Genomic DNA, 14431 nt, shown 5'->3' on the forward strand with positions numbered 1-14431 from the left:
TAAGAGTTTCTGTAAAAGTTTTAGAGCTGGAGCAGAAGCAAGCAAAGTACGTTTGGAAGAGGCCCAAGAGGGTGACTTGAGAGGTCCAAGAACCCCATTCAGCCCCTGACTTGGGGTTTTATATATTGGCTTAGTTTCAGGGTTTGTGTTTCTCTTCCCTCAATTTTTCTATGGGGAGAGCTGTTGCTCAACTGCTGAATGCGTAGTGTGTGGGTCTGCACTTCGGAGAGTGACTGAATGCATAGTGCATTTACTGAGGCTGTGCTCATGCTTTTTAGGGGTGATTTTCCTTTACCAGTTGAACGCCCCCAGAGGAAGGTCATAATCCACTATTATTGCCTCTTAGTTTGCATACTTGAGCCCACTTACCCAACTCCTGAGATCTTATCAGGAAACTGCTGATCACCGGCTCCAGGTGTTTTCTATCTATTGGGAGCCTGGCTTTGCCCTGACACCAGCTGCAACCAATCATCATTTCAGAGAGACAGTTTAACAATTGCCTCACCATCACCTGATGGTTGCCTGACATTCCTGGCAGGAGCCCTCTCCTGCCCTGCTCATATCTGTGTAAGTACCTACTCTAACATCACTTTGGGAAGCTGAGATCACTTGAATTCAGGAGTTCAAGATCAGCCTGGGCAACAAAGTGAGACCCCATGTCTACTAAAATAAAATAAAATAGAAAATAAAATAAAATTAGCTGGATGTGCTGGCATGCGCCTGTAGTCCCAACAACTTGGGAGGCTGAGGCTGGAGGGTGGTTTGAGCCTGGGAGGTTGAGGTCTAGCCTGGGTTACAAAGTGAGACCCTGTCTCAAAAAAATAATTATTTGAAAAAGAAAGAAAGAAAGAAAGAAACTGCCAAGCTTTATTCCAAAGTAGCTATATCATTTTGCATTACCATAATCAATGAATAAGGGTTCTTTTTGCTCCACATCCTTTGCAAGCATGTGGTGTTGTCAGTACTTTGGATTTTGGCCATTCAAATAAGTATGTAATAGTAGTTCACTGTTGTTTTTATCTGCAATTTCCTAATGACCTATGATGTTAAGTATCTTTTCATATGCTTATTTGCCATGTGTAGATCTTTGGTGAGGTGTCTGTTAAGGTCCTTTGTCAATGTTTAAATTAGATTGTTCTCTTTCTTATCATTGAGTTAAAGAGGTCTTTGTATATTTTGGAAAACAGTCCTTTATCAGATATGTGTTTTGCAATTTTTTCTTTCAGTAGACTGTCTTGTTTTCTCATTTTCTTGGCAGTATCTTATCAAGAGCAGAAATTTTTAATGTTAATGAAGTTTAGCTTATCAGTTTATTCTTCCAAATGAGGACTAAGCTCTGATTGTTTTAATTTTCCCCAAATTCCTATCTAAAGGGTCTGGGGAGTCATATCCTACAAACCATAAATTATCATCAGATGGGTTTTATTTAACCCAATATATCATGACTTAATTTCCAATCTGACGCTGGCATAACGTCACGTGACAAAGAAGAAAGTCATGTTTCTTTGCCATATTTTGAAATGGCCCTCAAAAGCTGTCCTTTGTAGGGGATAATTTGCATCTGTACAGAATCTCTGTTAACATAGCTAGATATTTTTCTTCCAGGCCCTCCCGATCCTGAAGTGATTAAGACTCTAGCACTTTTTTTTTTTCTTTTTTGAGACAGAGTCTTGCTGTGTGACCAGGCTGGAGTGCAGTGGTGCAATCTCAGCTCACTGCAACCTCCACCTCCTGGGTTCAAGCGTTTCTCCTGCCTCAGCCTCCCAAGTAGCTGGGAATACAGGTGCACACCACCACTCCCAGCTAATTTTTTGTATTTTTTAGTAGAGACGGGGCTTCACCATGTTAGCCAGCATGGTCTCAACTTCCTGACCTCATGATCTGCCTGCCTTGGCCTCCCAAAGTGCTAGGATTACAGGCATGGGCCACCATGCCTGGCCGTGTCTAGCACCTTTTAAAGGTCTGAGTAGGAAACATTTGTCATCTATTCTCTCTAAGGGCAGCCACTATAAGACTTCAAAAGAACCTTGGTCTCCACAATCTTTTATCTTAACCTGAACATTTCCTTTCTGTCAATCCCAGGTCTTTAAACAAACTCAACCAATTATCAACCAAAAATATTTAAATTTACCTATAGCCTAGCCTAGAATTGCCACCCTCCCACCCCGCTTTGAGTTGTCCCACCTTTCTGGACGAAACTAATGTATTTCTTAAATGTATCTGATTAATGTCTCATGTCTCCCTAGAAGTATAAAACCAAGCTGTGCCCTGACCACCATGGGCACATGTTCTCAGGACCTATTGAGGGCTATGTCATGGGCCATAGTCACGCATGTTTGGCTCAGAATAAATCTCTTCAAATATTTTAGAGTCTGACTCTTTTCATTGATACATGGATCCTTTGGTGATGTATATAGAAGACATCACCATACCCAAGATTATCCAGATTTTCTCCTATGTTATCTTCTAAGAGTTTTATAGATTTGCAGTTTACATTTGAGTCAATAATCTAATTCAAACTAATTTTTGTAAAAGATGTGAGGTCTGTGTCTAGAAAAATTTATTTGCATGTGAAACACTTCAGTTGTTCCAACACTATTTATTGAAGAGACTATATTTACTCCATTGTATTGCTTATGATCTTTTGTCAAAGATCAATTGATACTATTTATGTGTGTCTATGTCTAGACTTTCTATTCCCTTCCATTGAACTATTTGTTTATTCCTTCTGTAATACTGCACTGCCTGAATTACTATAGCTTTACAGTAAGTCTTGAAATTGGGTAGTGTCAGACTTTTGACTTTGTTCTTCTCCTTTAATTTTGTGTTGGCTATTCTGAGTCTTTTGCCTCAGCATAGAAAATTTAGCATCAGTTTGTCAATATGTGGAAAACAACTTGCTGAAATTTTGATTGAAATTTAAGAGAATATCTACTTTTTTGTCAGCTTCAACATCTAAAGTGGTTAGAAGTTGTTACTTTCAGCCTTACAACAAGAAAAAACTGAACAAACTTTAAAACAATGACTGTTCTTGGATGCAGGGATAATTTAGATTGCAGGGCAGACCACCACAACAACATCTGGGGAGATGAGTGAATACACAGTCATAGCAGACATCTTACCTGGAGCAGAAGCTGCTGAAGCCATAAACTAGTAAGAACAGTTCAGTGATAATTTTGAAAAATTCTGGAGGCTTAATGTGGAGTACTTTGAGAGTGAGAAACTTATAGGGACCACAGTCTTAGGGGAGTTCCCACAGTAATGTGAATTTTAACTTCAGGAAACTTACCAGATTTTCATGTTGAAAAGTCAAGGAATATCTCATCCTGTCTCTGGCAGGAAATGGGAAGAGTAACCACCGTGAAATGTTCCCATGATCTTCTCCATAACAAATGCCTACTCCAGGAAAAATGACCTTGCCATAGCGGAATCCCACTAGGAAGGACAGTTCTCAGACTCTCTCTCTTGCCTTCCTACCTCCCCTAAGGGAGAAAACTCAAAACAAAACAAAACAGATTTGTGAAGGTCAAAGGCCCACCAAAAACTGAAAGATAATTACAATATTACTGAATTCTTACCTTTCCCCATTTGTTGCCATCACCTAACAGGTCTCCAGTGTAACAGATGAAGGAGCTGCAGGATGCAAACTCTAGCTAAGAAGGAGTTCTGAGGGAATCCCAAAACAACATGGGAGATGAAAACAAAGACACTAAAGTAGTATGAAGCCTCTGGCTCCTGCAGCTACAAGAAACATTAAACATAATCAAATTTCTAGTCAAATTAACACAAATCCTTACAGTAAAGGCCCGTTTATCTCAATTCTAATACATGATGTTCAATAGAAAATTAGATGGCATATTAAAAGGCAAGAAAATCACAGTCTAATGAGACAAAGCACGCATGAGAACAAGACTCAAATATGAAAAAATTGTGAAATTGCCATGCAGGGTATTTAGAATAACTATGAATAATATATTATGGGCTCTAACAGAAAATGTAGACTACATCAAGAGCAGATGGATATTGAAAGCAGACAGGTGGAAACTCTGAGAAATAATTTAAAGAAAATGCTAGAATTAAGAACTTCGGTGGCATAAATGAAGATTGCCTTTAATAATCTAATTGGTAAACTAGACACAGCTAAGGAAATAATCATGGAGCTTAAAGATAGGTCAGTAGGACTATCCCATGCAAAGATTCAAAGGGAAGACAGAATGAATAAAAATGGCACAAAGCATTCAAGAACTGTGAGACATTTTCCAAAGATGTAACAAATATATAGTTGGATATCAGAAAAATACAAAAAAGAAAGTATAGAAAAGAATATTTAAAGAGTAATGGCCAAGAGTTTTTCAAAATCAATGGCAGAATGAAAAGCAAAATCCAGGAATTATAGCTAATACCAAGCAAGACAAATACCAAGGAGAGGGGATGGAGAGTAGACAGAATGAGATGTTTAAATGTGGCAGTGAGTTATGATTCAGATTACAGGAGAATTTCTAGATTTAGACATAAGGGTTAGTTCCTATTTTACTGGGATTGAGAGGACAGTTATAAATGTAGGGGGCTTGCTTGGTGTTAGAAATATTAGGTAATATCAACCTGTTAAGTAGTTTATCCTCCCTCTCCTCTTCTTCCTCCTTTTTCCATTTCTTCTTCCCCTAGTCTTCCTCCTTCTCCTCCTCTATCTTTTCTTCCTTCTTCTTCTGTAATGCAGAAATAATTCTTCACCATGTGCTCAGGTTTGGGAGAGACAGCACTTTCAAATTTAAAGATTTTGGTGAAGTTTTATTGAGTATTGAAGCCCAAGAGGAGGGGAGCAACTATACATTCAAGATTCTATGATTCTTATCACTGGTGCTCAGGAGTCTCAATGTAGTTGGTATGGAGAGTCTGGACTTTGGGATTTATGAAGGGAGTTCTTGCCAGTTTAATCACTCATGTAGTGGAGGAACTACATGGAAACTTCTCCTCCTGTACCACCTCCCCTAACCCCAGCCTTGCCTTCCCTCATCTTAGCATGAATTCTCCCCCTTCTTATCTTCTCACAGTTCTTATTCATGCTTCTCATGCAACACATTTACACTGTCTAATTACTTCTTACATTCTTTCTTGAAACAAAATATGGTATATAAAATAAACATATGTAATCAATAATATGCATAATTTACAATGATTTATATGCCTTATTTTTTGTTGCTCCTTCCATATTGTAAATGTGATAGATAGTAAGTATAAAGTAGTAATACATGGTAAGATAATACACGAAAATATTATTTCATCTACTGTAAACCCTCTTGTGTAGCCAACTATCTCAGATTTGACAAGCAGATGAAAAGGCAGTAGCAGAGTAAAGATTCAAGAAAAGGTACCCCCATTTATACTTAGTGTCTAAGTTCAAATTAGGCCCTAGTATAGATCAAAACAGACTTGAAAGACAACACAAACAGGTAGAACAGGTACCTCCTAGACTCTCCCCCAAAAGAACACTATGACCACCAAACTGGGTAGGAAAAGAACACATTTTGAGGAGAAAAACAGAGTTGGAGCTGTCTTAGTCTATTAGTGTATTTATAGCAAAGTATCTGAGACTGGGCAATTTATAAATAATGGACGTTTATTATCTGTCTATTCTGGAGGCTGAGTTCAAGATCAAGATGCCAGCAGGTTTGATGATCTGATAAAGGCTGTTCTCTGTTTCCAGAATGGCACCTTGTGGCTGAATCCTCCAAAGGGGTGGAATGCTGTGTCCTCATATAGTGGAAGGGACAGAGCAGGAGAAAAGTGGCAAATTCCCTTCATTTAGTCCTTTTATAGGAACAACTGATTCCATTCATGCGGGATTATCCCCTCATTGCTAACTCATCTCCCAAAGACAACACTTCCCAATACTATTGCATTGAAGATTCAGTTTTAACATGAATTTTGGCAGGTATGAAAACATTCAAACTATAAAAGAAGCCCTGTGTGGGTCATGTATCTTCCCCAATGCCATCATCTTGAGATGAGAGAGATGAGCAGCAAAGCAGAACCCTCCTTGGTATTTTGGAAAACGTAGAAGTGCACAGGACTTAAAATCTACTTTGAAGTCAGCAGGCTCACAAATGCAATACCCCATGCCACTAAGGTACAGAATAAGTAACCACCAGAGCTCCAGAACTTCACCCGGCAATTTGTTAGAATAAAAGAGGATCTATAAATTACTATGGGGCCTCAGCAGGGCCCTGAAGTCAGCTGAGAGGGGGCACATACCTTCTCAGGAGGTCACCAGGAAGGAGCAAGAGAAAATGCACCAAAAAGATGTTCTATGAACTGCCTGTCAGGGGGACAAGAGAAAAATCCATTGCAACTTGATATATAAGTGACACCAGGAAAACAAAGTGGGGTTGGTGGGGATTCAGGAGCCTGTCAAACTGTGCTAGAAAGGGAAGGTCTGTTGTCTGAGCTTACTACCAAGACAGGAGCAGGGCTTAGGCAAGGAGACCTGCAGAGAACCCAAATGAAAAAGCAGACTATCTCCATAACTTTCATGAGACAGGGGCCACATCAATTACCAGAAGTCTAGGAACCACCCCAGGGAGGACAGAATGAATGGGATATTTCTTTTGTTTTGTTTTGTTTTCTTTTCTTTTCTCTTTTCTTTCTTTTCTTTACTTTTTCCTTCTCCTTTCCTCTTTCCTTTCCTTCCTTTCTTCAGTCATATGTCTAAATTGTAGGTTTGAATTGATTGAGGAATCACTGGATTGGATTGAAGACAAATATAGAGTTGACTTGATTAAGTTGTCTGCCTAGGCTGGGGCCTACAGCCAAAAACCTAAATTGAGTTAAAGACGTACAGTTATAACTTCACCCACCTAGGGTTTTGGGGCCTGTTGTGATTATGCAATTCATACTCACTAAATAGACTTCCTGGCAATAAGCACCATGTAGAATGGTATTTGTTCCTAACATTTTATTATGGAATTGTTCAGGCACCCACACTAAAAATGGAAAGAACTTCACAGTGAAAATAAATATGATGACCACCTAGGATCTACTAACATTTTAGTGTAATTGCATTATCACGTTTCCATACATTCATTCATTCCTTGATCAATCTATAAATATATCTTATTTTTTTTAAGCACTTTGGAATAACTTGCAGATATCCATGTAATTACACCAAGTATTTATTTCAGCAGCCTTATTATTATTAACTGAAGTTCTATTTTTGAGTTTTTTTATTGGATGTAAAATATGCACAAAATGAATGCCAAACTATTAAGTGTATATTTTCTGAGTTTTGAAAATGTTTCCACCTGTGTAACCAAAAATCTATATTATGACATAGAACAGGAGTCAGCACCTGTTTCTTATAAAAATCCAGATAGTATGTATTTAAAGTTTTATGAGTCATGTATGACTCTGTTATATATTCTTCTTATGTATTTGTTTATAATATTTTTTAAAATGTAAAAACCACTCATAGCTTGCGGGCCACACAATATAGGTTATTTGGGAACTTGGGTTCCTCATCTGGTACTATATCATCTTATCTTTAATGGGTTTTCCAACTTTAGGCACACCATGATGCTATGAGAGAATTACCTACAACTTTTTTTCAGTGAGGCAGCCTATCATATTTGGTTCCTTTATAAAGAAAAATATGCTATTCAAACCTTTATTCTTTCTTTCTGGATGGTGTCACACAGGCCAGTTCAAATTTGAAAAATACACAACCAGACAAGCCCTTTGAGGTCCCCAAGGAGAAGTAATTAAAGTGGAGTAAACTATTCTGACTCAAATGTAATGTAAGATTATTTACCAGGGAATGTTAATACTGTAGGTTTTGGATTTTTGTATAAATATATTGATTTCCCTGATACACACTGTAGTAAAAGTAAATAGAAGTAAATAATTTTGCTTTAAAAAAAATTGGTTTCCACTCTTGCCATTTGTATTAGCCATCTATTGTTATTGCTGTGTAATACATGATCAGCAACTTAATGGCTTCAAAACAACACACCCCAACTATCTCACTGTTTCTGTGATCAGGAACCTTGGGAGAGTTTAGCTGGATTCTCTGCTCTGGGATCTCTCACAGGACTGCAATCAAGGTGATTGCTAGGGCTAGAGTCTCATCTGAAAATTCAATTGGGCAAATCTCCACTTCCAAACTCACTTTCATGATTGCTGGCAAGATGTGGTTGTTTTTAGGGTATTGACCAGAGGGTCTCAGCTCCTAGTTGGGTGTTGGTCAGAAGCCACTCTCAGTATCTTGCCACTTGAGCCTCTTAAAAGTGTCAACTTGCTTCATCAAAACCAACAAGGGAGAGAGTCTACTAGTGAGATGGAAGTCAGAATCTTTTGTAATTTAATAATGGAAGGTATGTCTCCTCAATGATATAGGATTTTATTATTTAGAAGCAAGGATCACAAGAGGAAAAATTATACAAGACTTGGAATGTCAGGAGGTGGAAATTTGGGACCATCTTAGAAGCTCTGGACTGTACCATTTTATTCTGCACTTCAAATGGATCAAGGGTAAAATCTGATTATTTAATTAATTGTGTTTATAATCTGGTCATTGCATAAACATATGCTGTAAAAAGACTTTCTTTTCTGTGAAAGCAGGTAAATGTTGTTCTCAGGAATTATAAGCCGATATTAAGGGTGCCCTTCTTTTATATTTCCCTGCCAACTTAACACAGGTTTTAAAAGCAGCTTGAGGCCTGTATCACTTGCGTCAGGGCACTTCAAGAAAATAGCTAGAGAACACAGAAAAAGAAAACTAATTTTCTTTTTATTTGACAGGGAACTCTTTCTCAGGAAGGTGTTTCACAGTGCCATTACTCTCAAGCTTCCCCTGAAAGTCTTTATTCAACTGAATGAATTTCTTCTCTTTTGCCTCTATGCAGCCAGTTTCCAAATCAGTCTTCTGTGTGATAATTAATGCCTGATGGCTACATGAAAGCATAACTTGAATGAGGATTTTTCTGAAAATACTGTTTTTGAAGTGGCTGAAAGGAAAATCATAATTAGCCTTCAAAACTATTAGAAGACAGGTAAGAAGAGCAAGAATGGATTAGGCTTCATCAATATTATCCTTGCCTAGTTGGGGAAGAAAATCATAACACTTTATTTCAGAAAACTGGAATGTCATTAATTCTCTAGTTCTGGATGAGCTACTCCTCATTCTATTTCTTTTGCTCACCTTACAACTTTCACTTTAGTAAGAACACACTTATATTCTTTTACTTATATCTTTCAATCCTAGGTATACAGAAGATATATTCACATTTTTATATGAACAAAATAATACATTTATCCTTTCTTGATGATAAAACCTACTTCTATTTTATATGTAGTAAAATGCAACTTTCCTCCTGTAATTTCAGCACTTTGGGAGGCCAAGGTGAGTGGATCACCTGAGGTCAGGAGTTCATGACCAGCCTGGTCAACATGGCAAAACCCTGTCTCTACTTAAAGTACACACACACACACACACACAAAATAGCTGGGCATGGTGGCTGGTACCTGTAATCCCAGCTACTTGGGAGGCTGAGGCAAGAGAATTACTTGAACCTGGGAGGCAGAGGTTGCAGTGAGCCGAGATCCCGCCATTGCACTCCAGCCTGGGCAATAAGAGCAAAATTCCGTCTCAAAAAAACAAACAAACAAAGAAAACTTACCACCTTCCTTAAGCTTATCATGTTTCCTGACTAGTTTTGTGTCTGCAATGCTTTTATTTATAGAATCAAAATAGCACTAATCATGTGTCATTAGCTGGCCACACGTAGGTTGCATTGTCATTTAGTCAAATCTGTTTGACTTACCATTTTAAAAACTAACCTAACATAGTTTATGTGGATTAACTTGGTATCATATAATTCATTCATCTGTTGAAGGTACATGATTTTTTAATATCTTTCCTGAATTTCTTGGCTAACTTTCTACAAATATGGGGTACAAACTGTTATTAATTTCAAGTCACAGATCTTATATATATTTATAAATGTTACTTTAGTTTTCTATTCTATATTAGTCCATTCTCACGCTGCCATAAAGAACTTCCCAAGACTGGAAAATTTATAAAGGAAAAAGGTTTAATTGACTCACAGTTTCTTATGGCTGGGGAGACATCAGGTAACTTATAATTATGGCAGAAGGCAAAGGAAAGGCAGGTGTCTTCTTCACAAAGCGGCAGGAGAGAGAATGAATGAATGAGGAACTTGGCCAAGCACATATAAAACCATCAGATCTCGTGAGAACTCACTCATTTCATGAGAACAGCAAGGGAAAAACCACCCCCATGATCCAGTTACCTCCACCTGGTCTCTCCCTTGACATGTAAGGATTATGGTGATTATAATTCAATTTGAAATATGGGTGGGGATACAAATTTGGGGATACAAAGCCTAACCGTATCAATTCCAAAAATTAAGTGCTATCTTTTACCCCTACACTGCAAAATGGCCCACAAATTCATGTAGTCCTCCACAGATAAACTAATCACTTCATGATTTGAACTCAAGACATTCAAGGGTTGCCGCCACATTGTTGGTGAAGGGCCTTTCAGGACCTCAGGGATCCCCAGGTCCTGGCTGGAACACACTGAGGTCTGCTTCTCTCATTTCTTCTTTGAGGTAAGGGCCTCTATCCTCAATCTCACACATGGTTAGTGTCCACAGTCCCACTGTGGCCTCAACTGCCAGCTTTGCTCAGCATCTCTCTTGTCCTCTCCTTCAGCCCATTTGTATCCGTGTGTGAGGGGCTCATTAACTCCAAGCCGCTTTTCTAACAGTGCTGGGGTACAAAGACTCTAAGCTCTTCTCAGTCCCATCTAGTCATTGTCAGAATGTGTACAGGTACCTTAGTGTAGATTTCAGTTACATTTCCTTCATGAGTGAAATATGTTGAACATCTTTTAATGTGGTTATTGGACATCCATATATACATTTAAAAATGCCTGTTAAAGCTTTGCCTTTTAAAAAATGTTATCTTCTAAATATTTTTGCAATCTGGTGTCATTTCTCTTTAGCCTGAAAAACTTTTATATAGAATGATTTGTAATACAGATATTCTGACAATATTTCATCTTAGTTTTTTGTTTATATAAAATGTATTTATGTTGCCCTCATTTCTGAATAACAATTTACTAAATATAGATTTAAAAAATTTAGTTTTAAAGTTTTCTTTTTATTTTTTTCCAGCACCTTCGATATATCATTTGTATGTCTCTGGGCCTCAACTTTTTCCCAATGAAAATTCAGCCACTCAGATTGAATAAAGAAAATGTGGTACAGATACACCATGGAATACTATGCAGCTATAAAAAAAGAATAAGATCCTGTTCTTTGCAGGAACATGGATGAAGCTGGAGGCCATTATCCTTAGCAAACTAATGCAGGAACAGAAAACCAAATACCTCATTTTCTCACTTTTGAGTGTGAACTGAATTATGAGAACACATGGACACAAAGAGGGGAACAACAGACACTGGGGCCTACCTGAAGTGGATGCCGGGAGGAAGGAAAGGATCAGGAAAAATAATTATTGGGTACTAGGCTTAGTACCTGGGCAAAATAATTTGTACAACTACCCCCCATCACATGAGTTTACCTATATATCAAGCCTACACGTGTACCCTGAACCTAAAATGCAAGTTAAATACATAAAATAAAATAAATAAAATAAAAATAGACAATCAGCCACTAATTACATAATTGTTCCCAAATATGTCATTGTAATTTTTTTTAGTTAGTTCTTTTAACGTTGTTTATTTTTGGATGTTAGCAGTTTGACATGGCCTAGAAGTAAATTTCTTCGTGTTGTGTGTTAATCTTACATGGTGTCTGTTAAGCTATTGAACTGTTAAGTCATTTTTAACCAAATTAGGGGATTTGGGGCCATCACTTCTTCAAAATATTTTTATGTATCCCCTCTCACCTTCAATGTTCTAGGAATCCAGGTGTACTTAGATTGGACTACTTGATATTTTTTCATGTGTTCCTGAGTCTTCTTGTTGTTGGTGGTTTTGTTGTTGTTGTTGTTGGCAGTCTTTTTTCTTTTTTGCTATTTTTTAGGGAAGGTTATTTCTATCGATTTATCTCCCAGTTTCCTGGTTTTCTATTCTGCCTTATCCAATCTGTTAGCATTTCTAGTTAATTTTACATAGTTATCCTTTTTGCATTTAGAATTTCCATTTATTTTAATTTCATTTATTTTCTGTTGAGATTCCTTATATATAAACTCATTAAAATCACTTTTCTTTTATTTATTTATTTATTTTTTATTATTATTATACTTTAAGTTCTAGGGTACATGTGCATAACGTGCAGGTTTGTTACATATGTATACTTGTGCCATGTTGCTGTGCTGCACCCATCAACTCGTCAGCACCCAACTACTCGTCATTTACATCAGGTATAACTCCCAATGCAATCCCTCCCCCCCCCCCATAATAGGCCCCGGTGTGTGATGTCCCCCTTCCCAATTCCAAGTGATTTCATTGTTCAGTTCCCACTTATGAGTGAGAACATGCGGTGTTTGGTTTTCTGTTCTTGTGATAGTTTGCTAAGAATGATGGTTTCCAGCTGCATCCATGTCCCTACAAAGGACACAAACTCATCCTTTTTTATGGCTGCATAGTATTCCATGGTGTATATGTGCCACATTTTCTTAATCCAGTCTGTCACTGATGGACATTTGGGTTGATTCCAAGTCTTTGCTATTGTGAATAGTGCCACAATGCACATACGTGTGCATGTGTCTTTATAGCAGCATGATTTATAATCCTTTGGGTATATCCCCAGTAATGGGATGGCTGGGTCATATGGTACATCTAGTTCTAGATCCTTGAGGAATCACCATACTGTTTTCCATAATGGTTGAACTAGTTTACAATCCCACCAACAGTGTAAAAGTGTTCCTATTTCTCCACATCCTCTCCAGCACCTGTTGTTTCCTGACTTTTTAATGATTGCCATTCTAACTGGTGTGAGATGGTATCTCATTGTGGTTTTGATTTGCATTTCTCTGATGGCCAGTGATGATGAGCATTTTTTCATGTGTCTGTTGGCTGTATGAATGTCTTCTTTTGAGAAATGTCTGTTCATATCCTTTGCCCACTTTTTGATGGGGTTGTTTGTTTTTTTCTTGTAAATTTGTTTGAGTTCTTTGTAGGTTCTGGATATTAGCCCTTTGTCAGATGAGTAGATTGCAAAAATTTTCTCCCATTCTGTAGGTTGCCTGTTCACTCTGATGGTAGTTTCTTTTGCTGTGCAGAAGCTCTTTAGTTTAATTAGATCCCATTTGTCAATTTTGGCTTTTGCTGCTGTTGCTTTTGGTGTTTTAGACATGAAGTCTTTGCCCATGCCTATGTCCTGAATGGTACTACCTAGGTTTTCCTCTAGGGTTTTTATGGTATTAGGTCTAACATTTAAGTCTCTAATCCATCTTGAATTAATTTTCGTATAAGGAGTAAGGAAAGGATCCAGTTTCAGCTTTCTACTTATGGCTAGCCAATTTTCCCAGCACCATTTATTAAATAGGGAATCCTTTCCCCATTTCTTGTTTCTCTCAGGTTTGTCAAAGATCAGATGGCTGTAGATGTGTGGTATTATTTCTGAGGACTCTGTTCTGTTCCATTGGTCTATATCTCTGTTTTGGTACCAGTACCATGCTGTTTTGGTTACTGTAGCCTTGTAGTATAGTTTGAAGTCAGGTAGCGTGATGCCTACAGCTTTGTTCTTTTGACTTAGGATTGTCTTGGAGATGCGGGCTCTTTTTTGGTTCCATATGAACTTTAAAGCAGTTCTTTCCAATTCTGTGAAGAAACTCATTGGTAGCTTGATGGGGATGGCATTGAATCTATAAATAACCTTGGGCAGTATGGCCATTTTCACGATATTGATTCTTCCTATCCATGAGCATGGTATGTTCTTCCATTTGTTTGTGTCCTCTTTGATTTCACTGAGCAGTGGTTTGTAGTTCTCCTTGAAGAGGTCCTTTACATCCCTTGTAAGTTGGATTCCTAGGTATTTTATTCTCTTTGAAGCAATTGTGAATGGAAGTTCATTCCTGATTTGGCTCTCTGTTTGTCTGTTACTGGTGTATAAGAATGCTTGTGATTTTTGCACATTAATTTTGTATCCTGAGACTTTGCTGAAGTTGCTGATCAGCTTAAGGAGATTTTGGGCTGAGACAATGGGGTTTTCTAAATATACAATCGTGTCATCTGCAAAGAGGGACAATTTGACTTCTTCTTTTCCTAACTGAATACCCTTGATTTCTTTCTCTTGCCTGATTGCCCTAGCCAGAACTTCCAACACTATGTTGAATAGGAGTGGTGAGAGAGGGCATCCCTGTCTTGTGCCAGTTTTCAAAGGGAATTTTTCCAGTTTTTGCCCATTCAGTATGATATTGGCTGTGGGTTTGTCATAAATAGCTC

General features: G+C 37.8%; 1 long non-coding RNA gene across 4 annotated transcripts; it reads left to right on the plus strand.

Annotated features, from left to right (window-relative positions):
- Positions 1-396: 396 nt before the first annotated feature.
- Positions 397-11667, plus strand: LOC112428082 (uncharacterized). 4 transcript variants are annotated; one of them, XR_011611329.1, is made up of 4 exons: positions 397-567; positions 8389-8523; positions 8898-9044; positions 11193-11667. It is a non-coding gene; the product is annotated as an uncharacterized lncRNA (long non-coding RNA). The 4 variants fall into 4 exon arrangements; XR_011611331.1 differs by having other exon boundaries at positions 8404-8523; XR_011611328.1 differs by lacking the exon at positions 397-567 and adding an exon at positions 7583-7790.
- The last annotated feature ends 2764 nt before the right edge of the window (positions 11668-14431 follow it).

Source organism: Macaca nemestrina, chromosome 13 (genome assembly GCF_043159975.1).
Source record: "Macaca nemestrina isolate mMacNem1 chromosome 13, mMacNem.hap1, whole genome shotgun sequence".
Taxonomy (NCBI): domain Eukaryota; kingdom Metazoa; phylum Chordata; class Mammalia; order Primates; family Cercopithecidae; genus Macaca; species Macaca nemestrina.